Raw genomic sequence first — 10,519 nt, 5'->3', positions numbered from 1 at the left:
ACTGAACTTAATGAAACGTTGATTTTCAAGCAGACAGTTTTCTTGAGTGTACTGGTCATATGTAATCTTCATTTCCAACCACACATTTCCTGATGTTGCTCCAGGGAAAGAGGGGAAAGGGCTATTGAAATTAACTACTTCTCTCTAGTCAAGGATAAAGGCCAATTTATCCTTCAAGAATGAAGTTCAATGCTACCTTCTCCAGAAAAATAAGGTATTTATTTTCTCTATTTCTATGAATTTTGTCATATTAGGTACACTTGTGGGTTAAATTGTATTCCTTCCATAAAAGATATGTTAGTGTTCTAACTCCCAGTGTCCCAGAATGCAGCCTTATCTGGAGATGGAGTCTGTACAGATGTAATCAGGTTAAAACAAGGTCATCAGGACAGGCCCTAATTCAAAGTGATTGGTGTCCTTCTAAACAGGAGAAATTTGGATACAGAGACAGATGCACACAGAGGGAAGATGATGAGAAGGGATACGGGGAGAAGATGTTCATCCACACGCCAAGGAAGGAGGCCTGGAACAAATTCCCCTTCACAGCACTCAGAAGAAACCAGCTCTGCTGACACTTTGAGTTCAGACTTTTATCCTCCAGAACTGTGAGACTATACAGTTTTGTTGTTTAAGACCCCCAGTTTGTAGTACTTTGTTACAGCAGTCCTAGCCAGTGAATACAGGTATATTATGAGGACTTTAGTCTTTTACTTCTTTTTTCCTTACAAGTTTTTTAAATAGAAAAGTAGAAGTAAGAAAATAAAGCAGAAAAAAAGATCTTCAGTGTCCCTGTTGTGAAAACTCCTGCTGATATATACATATATATAGTATATATGATATCTGAAATATATATGCACATGCATACACATACAACATACATATACATGTATATGTATATAGTATTATATATGCTGAGTTACACCATTCAAAAAAAATTTTTTTTTTGAGACAAGGTCTCACTCTGTCACCCAGGCTGGAGTGCAGTGGCATGATCTTAGCCCACTGCAAACTCCATCTCCTGGGTTCAAATGATTCTCCTGCCTTGGCCTCCCGAGTACCTGGGATTACAGGCACCTGCTACCATGCCTGGCTAATTTTTGTATTTTTAGTGGAGATGGGGTATTGCCATGTTGTCCAGGCTGGTCTCGAACTCCTGACCTCAAGTGATCCACCTGCCTCAGCCTCCCAAAATGCTAGGATTACAGGCGTGAGCCACCACCCCTGGCCTCAAATATTTTTTGAAAGTGCAAAGAAAAAAGAGAGTGACTAAGAGCGAGCTTCCATGCCTTAAACTTCTCTTCTCATAACTGTCAACCATTCTTAACAGTTAACCACTAAATCTCTGTACCCCAAAACTGTTTATACCAGCAACTCCATATCCATTTATCCATCTGTTCTTTTTTTTTTAAAAAAAAAGAGTATACAAAAGGGGTCCCATTTTACATACTCTTCTTTGCTTTGCTGTTTTCTTTAAACACTACGTTGGAACTCCATCCAGACCAGCACACACTGAGTGTTCTTTTTTTCTTCATGGCTGCACAGTATTCCACCATGTGCATGTGCAATGTTTCATGTAACAGGATCTATCCAAGAGCCTGTGTTTTCTGCGGGGCTCTGCTAGGGCAGGTTAGGAATGCATCTGAGCACCTTAGGGCTGGTAGGACATTCAGAACTCATCTGCCAGCCCTCTTGTTTTTCACGTGAGGAAAACTGGTACACAGAATGGAAGCATTTTGCCTAAAGTGACCCAGAAACATAACAAAAGTAGTTCCTGCTGTTAGGGATGTCAAACATTTTCCATAATTACGTTATTTTTTTGATCACCAAAACAATGTAAAGGTGTCACAGACCTCATGTTTGCACATATTTCTTAAAATGTTTTATTTCCATAGGTTTTTAAAGAACAGGTGGTATTTGGTTACATGAGTAAGTCATTTAGTGGTGATTTGTGAGATTGTGGTGCATCCATCACCTAAGCAGTATACATTGAACCCAATTTGTATTCTTTTATCCCTCAATTCCCTCCCACCCTTTTCCCCAAGTCCTCAAAATCCATGGTATCATTCATATGCTTTTGCATCCTCATAGCTTAGCTCCCACTTATGAGTGAGAGCATACAATGTTTGGTTTTCCATTCCTGAGTTACTTCATTTAGAAAAATAGTCTCTAGTTCCATCCAGGTTGCTGAGAATGCCATTAATTAGTTCCTTTTTATGGCTGAGTAGTACTCACCATAACTTCTTTAACCATTCATTCATTGATGGGCATTTGGGCTGGTTCCATATTTTTGCAGTTGCAAATTGTGCTGCTGTAGACATGTGTGTGCAAATATCTTTTACAAATAATGACTTCTTTTCCTCTGGGTAGATACCCAGTAGTGAGACTGCTGGATCAAATAGTAGATCTACTTTTAATTCTTTAAGGAATCTCCACACTGTTTTCCATATTGGTTGTACTAGTTTACATTCCCACCAGCAGTGTAGAAGTGCTGCCTTTTCACTACATCCACGCCAACATTTTTTTTTTTTATTGTGGCCATTCTTGCAGGAGAAAGGTGATATCATATTGTGGTTTTGATTTGTATTTCCCTGATCATTAGTGATGTTGAGCATTTTCTCATATTTACAAAAAAAAAGAACACAAAACAATTTAGAAACAGAATTTTCTAATCTGTCTGTATTGCTTCTAAATGAGAGTTTTAGTGGGTTGAACACATTTTTTAAATATGTAAAAATGCAACAAATTCCAAATTGTCGCAAGAATTGATTGACATAAAGGGAAACAGAAATATAATAGCTGACTTTAAACAAAAACTTTGGTACAGTTAGTAAATGGGATTTTAAAAAATAAACATCATGATTTAGTAAGTGCAGCTATTGCTTTTCTTATTTGTATTCACATGCCTTTGTGAGGTAATTAAACTTTTTGTTATTAGCAATTATTGCCACTGAAACCAGCATCAAAATAAGCCAAACATAAACCCAGATCTTCCTATTGCTGTATGTTAAAGCAGTGTCAAATTAAATGTTAAATCAAGATATTTTAAAATCAGTGAAGCATGAATATCTACATTTAACTCTTTAAAATATTATTAATTATAACTAATAACAATTTAGCAAATGCTTTTTATTTTGATTTTAAAACTTTTTCATATATGTAGTCATTTATGTTTTTATTTTACATATGTTGTATTATGTACATATTTGTACATTAATACATAGATAAATTTATGTGTAAAATATTTACTTATTCTAGAGGATGAACACAAAGTTGGTTTTACTTATACGAATGTAAAATCAAACAAAGTTTGTAAAACTGTAAATTAAACTGCCAGCTGATTTCTTCATAGCAACAATAGAAACAAGTAATGAGACAACTTCAAAGGGCTGAGGAAAAATAACTGACACCCTAGAATTCTATTCTCAGCTAAACTAAAATTCAAGACTGAGAGCAAAATAAGGACATCATCAGGCAAGCAAGCACAGATTTAAATAAATTACTACTCACAGTCCCCTGCTGAAAGAATTCCAAAAGCTCTGTTTCTCTGGGAGAAGGCACAGGAAGTGAGAAGCAAAAAGGAGCAGAGACTGGTAAATATTAAATATAAAGGCAAATCTAAACAGGCGTTGATCCCCAAACAATATAATGGTGACTAGTTTGGGGTTATAAAAACGAGGTATAACTAACATGCTAGACAAAGAGAGCATGTGATTCAAGAAGGAGTGACCAGAATGAATAGGTACTATGGTAACGTCCAGCAGGAGGGCAAAGATATTGATTAACTCTAGGCTTTATGTCAAAATTCCAGTGTGAAGATGCCAGCAAAAATCAGTGTTTCATGGAAAGCATCTAAAAGCACCAAGAAGAATGAAAAGTAAAATTCAATCTCTAATTTTAACAAAGCTTGGAGATGGCTAAAAGTTGAATCACAAGATAAGTGGAAATGCTCCCTTACAGCAGTGGACATGGAGCAAGGCAGTGCATGGGTGGCAGCATAAAGGGTATCCTGGAGCAAAGTTAGCAAAACCAGCTTCTCAAAAGTGGGCTATGAAACTTCATCTAGTCAGGTGTGGTGGTTCATGCCTGTAATCCCAGCACTTTGGGAGGCTGAGGCAGAAGGATCGCTTGAGCTGAGGAGTGTGAGGCTGCAGTAAGCCATGATTGTGCCACTGTACTCCAGCCTCGGCCACAGAGTGAGACTCTGTCTCAAAAACAAAACAAAACAAACAAAACAAAACAAAAACCCTCAATCCAAGAGCAGCGGGAATGGGGCATAAGCAATGGCATCAAGGTCCCCCTGGACCTGACTTAGTTCCAAGAGGAAGAAGAGTTAAAGACAATGGAGGTATAATCATACAGGTAGGCAAGGCACCGCTCCACATGAAAATCTAAAACGTCCAAGATTGTAGACTTTTAAGAATGTACTCTCAAAATATATGAACCACAAATGACCAGAATCACAAAAAAGTCAAGCAATCCACAGCCACAGTAAGATATTTTAATACAATGCTCAATACTAAATAGCTCAAGCAAACAAAATAATTAGTAAACATACCAAAATTTGAAATAACATTTTTAATAACTCGAGCATAACATTTCTGTACTTAACAATTAGAGAATACACATTGAACTTATTTTTGGATGACCACATACTTGGCCACAAAAAAGTATCTAAAAATAAAAAATGAATCAATCCTACAGACCGCATTCCCTTTTCACACGCTATTAAACTGAAAATAAATTACAAAAATGAAACCAAAAAAAGGAACCATATGTTTGGAAATTTTGAAACATTTCTATATAATTAATGAGTCAAAGTAGAAATCATAATGGAGATTTTAAAATAGACCTGAATGACAAGGGGAAAACAGAACATAGAAATTTTGGAGATGTCGCTAAAGCAATACTTTATTTAGAGAGAAAATTATAGATATACATACACACATACGCACACCTGAAAAGAAGAAAGGTTGATAACTAATGAACACATGTAATCAATCCAAGAAGTCAGAAAAAAAAACTGTTAATTAAGAAAATACAAAGGAAAGAAGACACAGATATGGGCAAAAATTAGTGAAACAGAAAACAATTAAGCAACTGAGATGGCCAACAAAGGTCTGAGATTAGAAGAAAAAGAAAAATGGTACAAATGAACCATACTGGGAAAGAAAAATATGTAACAACAGATGTAACACACATTTACAAAAACATGAGACTGATATATATGACTTTATGCCACTAATATTTAACTTTTAGATAAAATAAAAACATTTCTAGAAAATGTAACTAAAAAATAAAAAAGCTGAATAAACCTATGGCCTTAAATATTTAATCAATAATTAAAAACTTAGTCACAAAAAAATAGCTGTTACCTCAGATATTTTTGCAGGTAAGTTTTCCCCAAGTTTCAAGAAAAATTTGATTTCTATTTTGTACAATCTGATACAGAAAAAAGATTGAAAGTTTTTCAACCCATTATATGATATTAACATAACATTGGAAACAAAAACTGGAAAAGACGATACAGAAGAGGAAAAGTGTGGGCTGATGTCACTTATAAACATGTGACATTTTGAAATCAAATATTAGCAAACTGAATCTAGTAGTGTTTAAAAATATTACATTATGACAAAGCTGGATTACTTAAGAAGTAAAAGTTTAACGATAGAAAAGTTATTAAGGTAGTTTACTACACAGACATAATAAAGAAGAACAAAATATGATCACTTCAAAAGGTGCAGAAAATGCATTTGATAAAATTCAATACCCATTAATAACCAAAATATTTTAGCATGTTAGAAATAAAAATAATAACCCAATAAAGTGATCTACCACAAATCTACAGTGAAAGTTATGCTTTGTGAATCTCTAAAATAATTCCAGTTAAGTTCAGGAATAAGGGAAGGATGCCTACTATCAAAAGCCCTTATTTAGCATTGCTTTGTAAGTCCTATTCAGTAAAGTGGTAACAAGTAAAGAAATAAAATAAAGCAAGATTCAAAAGGAAGAAATAAAAGTATCATTAATTTTGTTTTGTTTTGTTTTGTTTTGGGGGGTTTCTTTATTTGTTTTTTGTTTTGTGTGTGTGGTTTTTTTTGAGACGGAGTTTCACTCTGTTGCCCAGGCTAGAGTGCAGTGGGGTGATCTTGGCTCACTGCAACCTCTGCCTCCTGGGTTCAAGCAATTCTCCTGCCACAGTCTCCCAAGTGGTTGGGACTACAGGTGCCTGCCACCATGCCTGGCTGATTTTTGTATTTTTAGTGGAGACTGGATTTCACCAGGTTGGCCAGGCTGGTCTCGAACTCCTGACCTCAGGTGATCTGCCCGCTTCAGCCCCCCAAAGTGTTGGGATTACAGGTGTGAGCCACAGTATTATTAATTTTGGATGCTATAATTATCTAGTTTAAAAAATTCAAAATAAGTAACAGCCAACTATTGAAAGAAATAAGAAAATTCAACAAGTTACCTAATTAAAAACTGATTTTTAAGATGGTCCCCGGACACCTACAATAAATTATTAGAAAATATCATTTTTCAGAAGCTACTGTTTACAGTTGTAGCAAGCACTATAAATACCTCATAATATGGGTAATAAAAATGTATAAATATTTACAGAAAAAGTTAATAAATCCATATTAAATGATATAAATATAAAAAGGAGGCCTAAATAGAGAGATATATCACATTTACCATAGATAACTATAGTACAAATGGCAAAATTTTTCCAAATTAACCTATTTAGATACACTTCCTTTATCAATTCCAATAGCATTTTTCACAGGAATCCACTATCTGATCCTAAAATACTGGAAGAGGAAAGACTAATGAAAACCAAAACAAATGTGAGCTAAAACAAAAAAAAATAAGGGCAAACACCACACCAACTATTAAGACTTGCTCTTTAGCTATAATAATGTTAAAATTCTGGTATGGGTGTGGGGATAGACAAATAAACCAAGAGAATGGTAGAGTCTAGGAACTGATCCACTTATATATGGGAATTTGTATTTAACAGAAATGATATTTCAGCCAGGCGCGGTGGCTCTCGCCTGTAATCCCAGCACTTTGGAAGGCTGAGGTGGGCAGATCACCTGAGGTCAGGAGTTTGAGACCAGCCTGCCCAACATGGCAAAACCCCGTCTCTACTAAAAATACAAAACATCAGCTGAGCGTGGTGGCGTGCGCCTATAATCCCAGATACTCAGGAGGCTGAGGCAGGAGAATCGTTTGAACCAGGGAGGCAGAGGTTGCCGTGAGCCGAGATTACGCCACTGCACTCCAGCCTGGGTGACAAGAGCAAAACTCCATCTAAAAAAAAAAAAAACACCAGAAATGACATTTCAAACAGCGGGAAAGTCTGGATCATCCTTGACAATTAACTTTCTGCTTGGAAAAAGATAAAATTAGATCCCTACTCATCACATAAGCAAAAGTAAATTCCAGATGGACAAAAATTTAAATGTGAAGGGAAAAAAAATTTAGAATTTTTAGAAAACAATGTGGGAGAATATCTTGAATGTAGAGTTAGAAACAGATTTATTAACTAAGGGACAAATGCCCACAAACCTTGAAAAGACATATAAATTTAACTACATGAAAATTAAAAAGCTATTTATAATAGAACATGACATAAACAAAATTAAAAGGCAAGATACCATTTGTGAGAACATTTTTCAACTCAGATAAGAACTTCAGAATAAATACAACTATAAGAAAAGAACAAAGGATTAAAACTGATTTCTCTCTGTCACATGCACACACATGCACATACACAACTGCTTAGTAAACATGTAAAAATGCTTAAGCTCATGAATAATTAGAGAGATGTAAATTAAAACAATAAAATGTCATTTGTACTTATTGGATAAGAAAAATTGAAAGCCTCACAAATGATGGTAAGGATGTAGGAACACAGGAATTTCTAATCTAGCATGAGTTCAAATAGGTACAACCACTTGGGAGAACAATTTGTCTCTGCTAAGGAAGGTGCAGAAGTATATTTCCTACTAATTAGCAATTTCACTTCAGGGCATTTACACTAACAAACACGTGCACAAAGATGCATGCACAGGCATGTTCATTGCAATAAACAACAACGACAATAAAGCAATAACTAATTTTACCCAATAGGGAAATGGATAAGTAAACTATGGTATTTCACAATTAAGTTAAAATGAATGAACTAGGTCTACACTGTATCCACACAACATAAATAAGTCCCTAAAATGTACTGTTGAGTAAGAAAAGCCAAGTTGCAAGAGAATTTACAATATGATGCCATTGATGTAAATTAAGAATGCACACAAAAGAATAGTAAATATTGTTTTGGATATACAAATATGTAGTGAAAGCACAAGATCATGCATGGAAATGACACACACCAACTTCAGGCAGAAGTTGCTCTGCAGAGGGGAGGAGGGGAGGGATGTGAGTGAAGGGGGCCAAGGCTTTAGCTGTATCTTTTTGTCTTTCTTTTGTTTCAAGTGATCTGAAGTAAATATGAGAAAACGTTAACAGTTGTTTAATCTGGATGGTAGGCATATGGTTGTCTGTTTTATATTCTGCACCTTTCCATATGTACAAAATCTTTCTTAATTTAAAAATTAAAATGTGGAAATATTTTTTAATAGCTTAGAAACAGAATTCAAGTCCTTTCCCTCTAAATTGTCTTTAATACAATCAACATTTATGATGTCTCATGAGCCAGGCACGGGAGAGCTAGTTGTCAGAGAGCTGTGGTCCCAAATTCAAAGAGTACAATCTCCTAACGGGGAGAAAGGGAACAATTATTTCTCATTCTTTTCGGTTATCGTTTGATGCCTGTCACTGAGAAAAACAACTGCAGTTTTTCGCTGGAACTAAATATAAATACACCAAGGAAAGACCTGTGTGAAGGGCTTTCCCCAGGGTCACATTCTTGGCTGGCACATCTACAGATGGCAGTCACAGGTTCCATCTGACTGTCAAAATGTCACTGGGTGTTGGTGCCTGTTCTTGTGTGTGTTGGCACCACGAGGCCTCTGGGACCTAGGCCATGTCACTGACTGCAGGTAGCAGGGTTCCTCTGCAGCGGCCATGTTCTGTCAGGTGGCCCCTTGGTAGTTGCTACATTGGAGCAGAAAGATGAAGAAAGGAGCTCACATTCTAGTGGGGGAGACAAATATGTAGATCAAGCCATATGGTCCAGAGAGGAGGTAGAAACAACAAGCTAAAAGAATGGGGGGTAGAAGGCTGGGCATTATGGCTCACGTCTGTAATCCCAGCACTTTGGGAGGCCCAGGCGGGAGAATCACTTGAGCCCAGGAGTTCGAGACCAGCCTAGGCAAAAATGTGAGACCGTGTCTCTACAAAAAATACAAAAAATTAGCTGGGCATGGTGGCATTGGCCTGTGATCTCAGCTTCTTGGGAGGCTGAACTGGGAGGATCACTTGAGCTCAGGAGGTCGAGGCTGCAGTGAGCCATGACTATGTCACTGTACTCCAGCCTGGGTGACAGAGTGAGACTCTCTCTCTCTCTCTCTCTCTCTCTCAAAAAAAAAGACTTTTCAACCAATCAATACAATTTTTTAAAAAATAGATAATTGGGGGTGGGAAAAAATGAGATTGCAGATTTCTTGGTCTTATTTCTGGTCAATGAGTATGTGAAGATCAGCCATTCCAATTCCATTCTGAAGGGTCATGCAGTGTCATCCCAAATTGCTACTGACAGAGAATGCTTTAAGGAAGTGACACAGGAATCTGCTGATTAGGCTTAAAACAGTATTCTATTCCCCTCTTCCACCTACCCCCCGCCCCCCACCCAATGCCATAGTGTGGCCACAGTGTTATTCAGGGTCGCTCAGTGAGTGCAGATACAATTTGGTGAGTAGAGGGGTAGAAAGGCAGCCACCCGGCGGGGTTAGGGAGGGAGACAGAGAGAGGGGTTCTAGCAGCAGCATGTAAAAATGTAACAATTACTGGTGCTTCTTAATAAAGGCCTAAATCAAGAAGTAGCCATCCCAGCTGAGACCAGCTTGCCCAGGACAATAGCAAATGGATGGCAAAAAGAAGATTCTGAGGCTACCTCACTTTGGGGCAAAGATAAACTACAGATTGAAATCACAATGTATGTGTCTCAGAACTTGCTCTATGATTCTGTGGGAGGCTAAATAATGGCCCACAAGGATCTCCAGGTCCTAATCCCCAGAACCTGTGATTGCTTCCTTACATGGCAGGAGGTTTTGCAGGTGTGATCAGATAAGGGTCTTGAGGTGAGGAGGTTAGCCTGCATTATCCAGGTGGGTCTTAAATGCAATCATAAATGTCCTTACAAAGCAGAGGCCGAGAGAGATTTGACACAAAAGGAGAAGGTAGCATAACCACTGAAGCAAGACATTACGCTGCTGGCTTTGAAGATGGAGGAAGGGACCACAAGCCAAGGAATGAAAAGAATTCAGCTCTAAAAGCTGGAAAAGGCAAGAAACTGCATTCTCCCCTAGAGCTTCCAGAGGAGCCCAGCCCTGCTGACACCTTGATGTTG

Source organism: Pongo pygmaeus, chromosome 8 (assembly GCF_028885625.2).
Source record: "Pongo pygmaeus isolate AG05252 chromosome 8, NHGRI_mPonPyg2-v2.0_pri, whole genome shotgun sequence".
NCBI classification, from domain to species: domain Eukaryota; kingdom Metazoa; phylum Chordata; class Mammalia; order Primates; family Hominidae; genus Pongo; species Pongo pygmaeus.
Note: the sequence above shows the minus strand (reverse complement) of the source record.